Here is an 11231-nt window from a genome sequence, read left to right as displayed (position 1 = left end):
TGTGGAAATATGTCAAGCTACTTAGTTTTGGGTGAAGTTTACTCACTGATATGTTAAAACTACCCACTTTGCATTATCATTGATCTGTAAAACAAACTAGTTGTGGGTTAAATTGACGAACTTAATCGTTAAAACTACCTGTTTTTGTTAATAATCATGAACTAAAACATCCTGATATGCGTTGAAACCAGTCATTTTTGTATCTGTTATATCTCATATGCTACCAATTTTTAGGTATATTTCGTTATCCAATTATAAGTATGATCATATAACTCAATAGTAGGTACAGTCTTTCTACTCAGCTCTTGAGTTTGTGCGCTTTAAGGGGATTTTGAGTGATTTCTACTTATGTATAGGTTTTTCCCGGTAAGCGTGTATGGCATCACCTGACATCTGAACTTGGATTACAACTTTACAATTAAACTTGATATTTTGAACGATTAAACTATTAAATGCGGTTTGAGAACAGATCATTCTAAAATACGCAACCTAGTTTGTATTAATTGAACGCGTAGTTGCTGAATAACAAGAGTTCGAAGGTCATTTTTCGAGGTAAAATCTGATTACTCTCCGCCGGGAATGGGTTAGTGAAATCATACACAAACATGAACTGTTTTACGATTCAGTTTCACACCGTTTCACTTTCGATGTGCTCGTCCATAATTTTTCCCATAGTTAATAACAATCATTTTAACTGTTCAGTGTTACCCTTATTTATTTGAACTGCGCAAGCAAAGGGTGATAATCAGTTCTAAAGCCTGTATTACACTCTTTGACCGAGCGTCAAATATTTGTCACTTTTTGACAGATAAAAATTTGGTAAAATATAATTGTTTGTCACTCTCCAATTTTAACATGGGGCAAACACGGAAAAACAACAACCATGATGTCAAATAAATTTGACCATTATGTCAGATGGTCAAATATTTGACCATTAGACAAAGAGTGTACTACAGACTTAAAATGATATACAATCGTTAAAAGCTAAAGTCAAGCAATGATAACACATTCATGTGCGAGCAATTTGGTTCAGTGTAGTCTGCTTTTTCTTTTGGCAGTTTTTGCCCATAACAAGGTTAAAAATAGAGGTAGGTCTACTAGATCATGATTCTCAAAGCAGTTTTCAAGTCGAATCTCGACAAATCGACTCTAGTGCTTGGGATCTTTTGTGCAACATGATTTGCCTCGAATACAATGGGCACACTAGCGACATTACTTATCTAGGGACTAAATAATCTTATATTTGCATGTTATCTGTTTTGAGTGTAGTATTCGTTTCTCCCTCTCCACGGTTAAATGAAGCTACCTAATTATGAGTACGAAAACTACCAATTTTTGAGTTCGCCTAAGCGAACTGCGATTTTGAGTAACTTTGATTAAGTGAAATTTGTAGAAAAAACTCATATGATGGATCAATGCACCATATCTATGTTTGAATGAAATGTTTCGAATTTTCGCTGCTCGAGAGGTTATTGTTTACCTAATTTTGGATGAAAATTTTTAACCTGCCAGTGCTGTCAAGAAAGAAACAGTTGTGAAATCAACAGTGTTTTTTTTCTACGAGTGCTTAAAATTCGGGTTTCTAGTGAAAGAAGGTTTGGAGTTGTATTTTGTTTGCTTTGAAATATTCAAAATGAATAAAATATCCTCATCGATTAGCGAAAGGTAAGGTTTGTGATTTTCAAATGCAAAATTCTCCATAGTCTAATAAAAATCCTGTTTTTTGTAGACTTCCTTCCGAAAGCAAAACCACCCGCACAGAAAGTGGTATCGCCTGCGGGGCCACTGAACCAGAGAATGAACTACTGGTGTGCGCCAGAGTGGCACGGGCCAGATTTTGGTTTTCCGGAAATTTACAGCGTTGAAGGTCCCACCAAGAAAACGAACGGACACACCTCAAGATCGATTGTGTGATAAGCAACTTTCGGTTGTTGGAGGGAATATAAACAATGTTATAAACATTATCTTTAGTGTTTTGAGTTTTATTTGTATTAAAAAACCAAAATTTTCAATTTCTGTTGCAGGAATTCTCAATGCTTATAGTGAATAGTTTGAGCTTAATTTTGGGTAGTTTTATCGATCGTTGAGTAATTTTTACCCAATTTGTAGTTCATACCAGATTACTTACTTTTGGGTACTCAATACTATAGGATTGAGTCAAAGGAACTTTATTTTAGGTTGAAATTACTTATTTTTGTAGAAATATGTCATTAGAAGCTACTTAGTTTAGGGTGAAGTTAACTCACTGATATGTTAAAACTACCCACTTGGCATTACCAATGATCTGTAAAACAAATTAGTTATGGGTTGAATTGACGAACTTAATCGTTAAAACTACCTATTTTGTTGATAATCATGAACTTAAACATCCCAATATGCGTTAAAACAAGTCATTTTTGTATCTGTTTTATCTTATATGGTACCAATTTTTAGGTATATTTCGTTATCCAATTATAGATATGATCATACAACTCAGAAGTAGGTATAGCCTCTCTACTCAAATTTTGAGTTTGTGCGCTTTAAAAGGATTTTGAGTGATTTCTACTTAGGTATAGGTTTTTCATGGTAAGCGTGGCAGGCAAACAGTGTAATACAGGCTTATCTCCTCGTTTTCAAGCAGTTTTTTTTTTGGTTTTTCGAGCAGTTGCAGTCATTTTTCAAAAACATCTGGCATCTTTGACATTAACCGGTTAAAAAATTTAACTGTAGGTTACATATAAATAATTTTCTCAGTATATAATATGGGTTCACGAACGCTCATTTTTAACGAAAACTTTTTAAACGATGGAGACCAGGATGCTAATTCGGTTTTGATTGAACTTTTTTTTTTTTATAACTAATATTTATTTAGGCCCAACCGCGAAGCATAACGGGGCCGAATGTCTTTTGGAGTATGGAAAAGCCAGCTTGAGTAGAGCCTGTATCCCGACTGCTCCTCCTCAAACAGGCATAAAAACCCTCTCATCTTTTCTTTTTTATAAATACAATTTAAAAATACATGTCATTTAAACCTACGACTAAAAATAACATTAAATTTCTTCTCTATGTTAAATATCAATTCTTAATACTATTCATTGAGGTGTGATGGTTCCTTATCTCTTCGAAAACAAAACTTATACCTAAGTTTGGTGGATCATGTCTCTCAGAAAGAAGCAATGATTCATGTTTCTCTAAAAAGAATAACACAAGAAAGAAGAAAAAAGGAACAGAATTAGTGTGAAACTTTTTGAGGGTAGTTGTGTTGGGAAAAATAAGCAGACACAGCAAGGAGATAATCAAATTTGATATTTGATATCTTTTAAAAAGTCATAAATAGGTATTACAAGCGCGGGGTTGCGGCTAGCAAGCGCATCCCGTACCTGAATCGTAGACGTCACTTTCTGTTTTTTGAGAGAATCTTTAAGCTTGGTCCTTGCTCTATGATACTTTGGGCATACGAAAACTATGTGGTCGATGTCTTCGTATCCTCCACATTCGCACATATTACTATCGACCAAGTTAATTCGATAGAGGTGTGCGTTTGCAACATAGTGATTGGACATTAGGCGCGAAATAACTCGAATGAAATCCCGAGTTAAATCTAACCCTTTGAACCAAGCTTTTGTAGACACTTTGGGCGAGATCGAGTCCATCCATCGCCCAAGGTCGTCTTTATCCCACCTTTCCTGCCAGTTTGCCAGGGCCATTTGTCGAGGCAGGTGAAGATACTCGGTATAGGTGATCGGTCTATCAAATATATCTCCTTCTATGGCACCCCTTTTCGCTAATAGATCAGCTTCTTCATTGCCTGGGATTGAGCAATGAGAGGGGACCCACACAAAGCAGATAATGAAAGACCGATCAACCAGCACTTCTAATATCCGTCTAATTTCTGGGAGGAAATAGGACGGGTGCTTGACCGGTTTAATCGATCGGAGAGCTTCGATAGAACTGAGGCTGTCCGAAAAGATGAAATAATTGCCTGGTGTCTTGAGCTCGATAATTCGCAGCGAATTGTGTATGGCAGCCAATTCAGCTACGTATATGGAGCAAGGTTGTGCCAATTTGCGGGATATGCGATGATCTGTGTTGAAAACGCCATATCCGGAATGTCCATCCATTACAGATCCGTCCGTGAAGAAGGAACTATCTTCTGGAAGGTGACCAAATTTTGCCGAAAATATTGATGGCACAACTGTTGGTCTGAGGTGTTCGGGGATTCCATGGATTTCATGTTTGATTGAACTTGATAAAGGTATTATCATTTTTGAAAATACAGAATGGACAAAAAACAAATCCAATTTTCAGGTCTGCGTTCTGCGAAAATGGGAGAACAATGCGAAGCTATTATTAGGTTTCCAAAACTTTTTGAAAAGTACCCGTTCCCAGTTCTTATTAACTCATCTTTCCTGAAACTGGCGGAATTTTTTCGTATTGGGTAAAACATTTCTTCTAAAAGACAGCTAGCGTAACCATTTATATTAGTTCTAATTTATCTAGATTGTGGGTTCTACGCGTTTGTCAACAAAGTGAAAAACATCTTGAAAAAATTTTGAATGTAGAAGAATTTGTGAAGCGCGTTTTCATGGTGATTCACTCAAATGACCCTGTAGCTCGGGCTTTAACATTAAGGTGAGTCTAATTTAATCGCATCTTGGCTTTTGTTCTCCTTCCGTACGTAGAAAAGCCAGATGGATACTGAGTTATTTTTTTCAGAACAAACGTTCACAAAACTGCGTCTTGAACTGTTCAACAAGTCGGTCGCGTTTTCGGTTTCGTTTGGATTGACCTTTGATTGCCTATCGCTTCATAGTTAACATATTTTTCGGTATAGTACATCTTTTGAAGACTACCTGCACACTAGGGTGGGACAAAAAATAAATTCTAGCTCCCATGCACTTTTCGTCTTCCTTATGGGTCCTATAACAAACGTGTTACTTTTCCGATCGATCGGTGTAACTATATTTTTGCGCCCGATTTTTAAAGTTTCCATACGATTTTACATGGATAAATCAACTTTTTCAAAACTTATTCTCTAGAGATGTCCAGTTGACTCCTAAAAACATATCCATACATGATATTTGTAGGAAATTTTCCTGGGAAAAACTCTTCTGAAGACCGTAAAACGCTACGATGCTTGTAGAAAAAGTTATTTACCTCAAACTGATTGTATGTTTGACGAGCGGCTCACCATTGAATTTTACTAGCAATACTGCTGCAGCAATATTTCAATTTTTCACTGCAGGATTTCTCAATGCTTAATTTGAGTAGTTTGAGCTTAATTATGGGTAGTTTTTCGATCGTTGAGTAATTTTTACCCAATTTGCAGTTCATGCCAGGTTCCTTACTTTTGGGTACTCAGTACTATCGAATTGACTAAAAAGAACTTAATTTTGGGTGGAATTTTTTTTTGTGGAAATATGTCAAGCTACTTAGTTTTGGGTGAAGTTTACTCACTGATATGTTAAAACTACCCACTTTGCATTATCATTGATCTGTAAAACAAACTAGTTGTGGGTTAAATTGACGAACTTAATCGTTAAAACTACCTGTTTTTGTTAATAATCATGAACTGAAACATCCTGATATGCGTTGAAACCAGTCATTTTTGTATCTGTTATATCTCATATGCTACCAATTTTTAGGTATATTTCGTTATCCAATTATAAGTATGATCATATAACTCAATAGTAGGTACAGTCTTTCTACTCAGCTCTTGAGTTTGTGCGCTTTAAGGGGATTTTGAGTGATTTCTACTTATGTATAGGTTTTTCCCGGTAAGCGTGTACACAGTTAAATGAAGCTACCTAATTATGAGTACGAAAACTACCAATTTTTGAGTTCGCCTAAGCGAACTGCGATTTTGAGTAACTTTGATTAAGTGAAATTTGTAGAAAAAACTCATATGATGGATCAATGCACCATATCTATGTTTGAATGAAATGTTTTGAATTTTCGCTGCTCGAGAGGTTATTGTTTACCTAATTTTGGATGAAAATTTTTAACCTGCCAGTGCTGTCAAGAAAGAAACAGTTGTGAAATCAACAGTGTTTTTTTCTACGAGTGCTTAAAATTCGGGTTTCTAGTGAAAGAAGGTTTTGAGTTGTATTTTGTTTGCTTTGAAATATTCAAAATGAATAAAATATCCTCATCGATTAGCGAAAGGTAAGGTTTGTGATTTTCAAATGCAATACTCTCCATAGTCTAATAAAAATCCTATTTCTTGTAGACTTCCTTCCGAAAGCAAAACCACCCGCACAGAAAGTGGTATCGCCTGCGGGGCCACTGAACCAGAGAATGAACTACTGGTGTGCGCCAGAGTGGCACGGGCCAGATTTTGGTTTTCCGGAAATTTACAGCGTTGAAGGTCCCACCAAGAAAACGAACGGACACACCTCAAGATCGATTGTGTGATAAGCAACTTTCGGTTGTTGGAGGGAATATAAACAATGTTATAAACATTATCTTTAGTGTTTTGAGTTTTATTTGTATTAAAAAACCAAAATTTTCAATTTCTGTTGCAGGAATTCTCAATGCTTATAGTGAATAGTTTGAGCTTAATTTTGGGTAGTTTTATCGATCGTTGAGTAATTTTTACCCAATTTGTAGTTCATACCAGATTACTTACTTTTGGGTACTCAATACTATAGGATTGAGTAAAAAGAACTTTATTTTAGGTTGAAATTACTTATTTTTGTAGAAATATGTCATTAGAAGCTACTTAGTTTAGGGTGAAGTTAACTCACTGATATGTTAAAACTACCCACTTGGCATTACCAATGATCTGTAAAACAAATTAGTTATGGGTTGAATTGACGAACTTAATCGTTAAAACTACCTATTTTGTTGATAATCATGAACTTAAACATCCCAATATGCGTTAAAACAAGTCATTTTTGTATCTGTTTTATCTTATATGGTACCAATTTTTAGGTATATTTCGTTATCCAATTAAAGATATGATCATACAACTCAGAAGTAGGTATAGCCTCTCTACTCAAATTTTGAGTTTGTGCGCTTTAAAAGGATTTTGAGTGATTTCTACTTAGGTATAGGTTTTTCATGGTAAGCGTGGCAGGCAAACAGTGTAATACAGGCTTATCTCCTCGTTTTCAAGCAGTTTTTTTTTTGGTTTTTCGAGCAGTTGCAGTCATTTTTCAAAAACATCTGGCATCTTTGACATTAACCGGTTAAAAAATTTAACTGTAGGTTACATATAAATAATTTTCTCAGTATATAATATGGGTTCACGAACGCTCATTTTTAACGAAAACTTTTTAAATGATGGAGACCAGGATGCTAATTCGGTTTTGATTGAACTTTTTTTTTTATAACTAATATTTATTTAGGCCCAACCGCGAAGCATAACTGGGCCGAATGTCTTTTGGAGTAGGGAAAAGCCTGCTTGAGTAGAGCCTGTATCCCGACTGCTCCTCCTCAAACAGGCATAAAAACCCTCTCATCTTTTCTTTTTTATAAATACAATTTAAAAATACATGTCATTTAAACCTACGACTAAAAATAACATTAAATTTCTTCTCTATGTTAAATATCAATTCTTAATACTATTCATTGAGGTGTGATGGTTCCTTATCTCTTCGAAATCAAAACTTATACCTAAGTTTGGTGGATCATGTCTCTCAGAAAGAAGCAATGATTCATGTTTCTCTAAAAAGAATAACACAAGAAAGAAGAAAAAAGGAACAGAATTAGTGTGAAACTTTTTGAGGGTAGTTGTGTTGGGAAAAATAAGCAGAAACAGCAAGGAGATAATCAAATTTGATATTTGATATCTTTTAAAAAGTCATAAATAGGTATTACAAGCGCGGGGTTGCGGCTAGCAAGCGCATCCCGTACCTGAATCGTAGACGTCACTTTCTGTTTTTTGAGAGAATCTTTAAGCTTGGTCCTTGCTCTATGATACTTTGGGCATACGAAAACTATGTGGTCGATGTCTTCGTATCCTCCACATTCGCACATATTACTATCGACCAAGTTAATTCGATAGAGGTGTGCGTTTGCAACATAGTGATTGGACATTAGGCGCGAAATAACTCGAATGAAATCCCGAGTTAAATCTAACCCTTTGAACCAAGCTTTTGTAGACACTTTGGGCGAGATCGAGTGCATCCATCGCCCAAGGTCGTCTTTATCCCACCTTTCCTGCCAGTTTGCCAGGGCCATTTGTCGAGGCAGGTGAAGATACTCGGTATAGGTGATCGGTCTATCAAATATATCTCCTTCTATGGCACCCCTTTTCGCTAATAGATCAGCTTCTTCATTGCCTGGGATTGAGCAATGAGAGGGGACCCACACAAAGCAGATAATGAAAGACCGATCAACCAGCACTTCTAATATCCGTCTAATTTCTGGGAGGAAATAGGACGGGTGCTTGACCGGTTTAATCGATCGGAGAGCTTCGATAGAACTGAGGCTGTCCGAAAAGATGAAATAATTGCCTGGTGTCTTGAGCTCGATAATTCGCAGCGAATTGTGTATGGCAGCCAATTCAGCTACGTATATGGAGCAAGGTTGTGCCAATTTGCGGGATATGCGATGATCTGTGTTGAAAACGCCATATCCGGAATGTCCATCCATTACAGATCCGTCCGTGAAGAAGGAACTATCTTCTGGAAGGTGACCAAATTTTGCCGAAAATATTGATGGCACAACTGTTGGTCTGAGGTGTTCGGGGATTCCATGGATTTCATGTTTGATTGAACTTGATAAAGGTATTATCATTTTTGAAAATACAGAATGGACAAAAAACAAATCCAATTTTCAGGTCTGCGTTCTGCGAAAATGGGAGAACAATGCGAAGCTATTATTAGGTTTCCAAAACTTTTTGAAAAGTACCCGTTCCCAGTTCTTATTAACTCATCTTTCCTGAAACTGGCGGAATTTTTTCGTATTGGGTAAAACATTTCTTCTAAAAGACAGCTAGCGTAACCATTTATATTAGTTCTAATTTATCTAGATTGTGGGTTCTACGCGTTTGTCAACAAAGTGAAAAACATCTTGAAAAAATTTTGAATGTAGAAGAATTTGTGAAGCGCGTTTTCATGGTGATTCACTCAAATGACCCTGTAGCTCGGGCTTTAACATTAAGGTGAGTCTAATTTAATCGCATCTTGGCTTTTGTTCTCCTTCCGTACGTAGAAAAGCCAGATGGATACTGAGTTATTTTTTCAGAACAAACGTTCACAAAACTGCGTCTTGAACTGTTCAACAAGTCGGTCGCGTTTTCGGTTTCGTTTGGATTGACCTTTGATTGCCTATCGCTTCATAGTTAACATATTTTTCGGTATAGTACATCTTTTGAAGACTACCTGCACACTAGGGTGGGACAAAAAATAAATTCTAGCTCCCATGCACTTTTCGTCTTCCTTATGGGTCCTATAACAAACGTGTTACTTTTCCGATCGATCGGTGTAACTATATTTTTGCGCCCGATTTTTAAAGTTTCCATACGATTTTACATGGATAAATCAACTTTTTCAAAACTTATTCTCTAGAGATGTCCAGTTGGCTCCTAAAAACATATCCATACATGATATTTGTAGGAAATTTTCCTGAGAAAAACTCTTCTGAAGACCGTAAAACGCTACGATGCTTGTAGAAAAAGTTATTCACCTCAAACTGATTGTATGTTTGACGAGCGGCTCACCATTGAATTTTACTAGCAATACTGCTGCAGCATGCTCCTGTTGTAAATTTAACTATATGATAAGATATGATATTGTGTAAAATTCATCTTGGAGGCTTCTCCGAAGATACTATAGCCAAATTTACACTTTCAAACTTACTTCCACGCGAAAATATTTCTCATCCTTAAGCAAGTTAGCGATAGCAGCATGCTGTAGCAGTGTTGCTGGAAAAATTCAATGGTGTGCCGTTCGTCAGATATTCAATAAGTTTGAGGTGAATAACAAATCATTCTAAATTTCAGTTTTTATTTGGATTTTTTTTATAGCATGATTTTTTTAAATAACGGACTAAGTTACAAAAAACACCCGCTCATACCAAATGCTCTTTACATGTGAACGCCAATAAACGAACCCAATCATTCCAACATGTCGACCTATATCGATTTTTATTGGAATCCATAGAATGGAAATCTGAGTGTAAGATAATTGATTTTGGTATGCATGACATAGCAAATCGAAGTGTAAGACACTTGATTGTTAACTAATACACGAAGATATGAAATTATGGGTCTACTATGAAAGGCTGAAACACGTAAGGCTGAAACTCGAATGGCTAAAACTACAAAAGGCTTAAAAACACGAAAGGCTGAATCACGAAAGGCTGAAAATCATTAGGCTGAAAATTAAAAAAGTTACTGATTTTCGATTTCATCATTTGTATAAACTATTTGTGTTGATTATCAGACTGTCGCCAACATCTGCATATTTTCATGCGATGATTACCGCCGAAAATCTTCCGGTCTATGAGATATTTCAATAGCTCAATATCTGCATTTAAATATAAGGTAATAATAGAAACTACATATAATGCACCACACTCGTGGCCTTTGGCCACCTCGATTGTCCGGGGGGAATGCTGTCCTCACTCGCTACCGCTCGTTCGGACGTAAACTAGGAGATCACCCCTATGTTTGGAATAGACCTAGGAAATCCAACATATCAGTTGTTTTAGTGCACGTGGCCGCCGCTTCCAACGGCGGGTCGGCGGTCGGCTCGGGCTGCGGGAGCAGTGTCGGCCTTAGGAGCCGCCACAATCCCTTGCGGCAGAGCCGCTTCAGGTATAACATCTATGGGTACGAGAATACGAATACCTATGGGTACGGGCATACGAAGTGGTAGATTGTCTAGGGGTGGTGAGGTTTGGAGACTGGGCCGTCGATTACAAAACTCAGCCTTTTATGATTCAGCCTTTCGTACATTCAGCCTTTTGTGAATTCAGCCTTTTGTACATTCAGCCTTTCGTATATGATACATACTTTCCAGCCTTTTGAGTTTCAGCCTTCCGTTACTAATCCGAAATATTTCATCTATTAGCACAGAAGTAAGTGGAATCCACTTGACAGTAAAGTTTCGATTTTTTATAGTGTACAATGAAATTTAGTAGCAACCTATGGGGCAACTAGACCGTTCATTTGTAAACTTAACTTCAACTTCAAACACATACGAACATACATTCACACATGCAAATTACATTTAAAGACATTTGTTTCGAATGTGTTAGGCGATTTATTTTTAATATAATCGAAGGAGATTTGAGAAGCTTCA

The 11231-nt window shown here is 36.6% G+C and overlaps 2 long non-coding RNA genes across 2 annotated transcripts; both read left to right on the top strand.

Moving 5' to 3' along the window:
* Positions 1–305: 305 nt before the first annotated feature.
* LOC129731699 (uncharacterized) lies at positions 306–1964 on the top strand. Its single transcript, XR_008729057.1, has 2 exons — positions 306–1665; positions 1730–1964. It is a non-coding gene; the product is annotated as an uncharacterized LOC129731699 (long non-coding RNA).
* Positions 1965–5817: 3853 nt separating this feature from the next.
* On the top strand, positions 5818–6443 carry LOC129718435 (uncharacterized). The gene is made up of 2 exons (XR_008726893.1): positions 5818–6144; positions 6209–6443. It is a non-coding gene; the product is annotated as an uncharacterized LOC129718435 (long non-coding RNA).
* Positions 6444–11231: the final 4788 nt, after the last annotated feature.

The sequence above is a fragment of the Wyeomyia smithii genome, chromosome 1 (assembly GCF_029784165.1).
Source record: "Wyeomyia smithii strain HCP4-BCI-WySm-NY-G18 chromosome 1, ASM2978416v1, whole genome shotgun sequence".
Classification (NCBI taxonomy): Eukaryota; Metazoa; Arthropoda; class Insecta; order Diptera; family Culicidae; genus Wyeomyia; species Wyeomyia smithii.
Note: the sequence above shows the minus strand (reverse complement) of the source record. Positions and strands in the feature narration are given on the sequence as shown.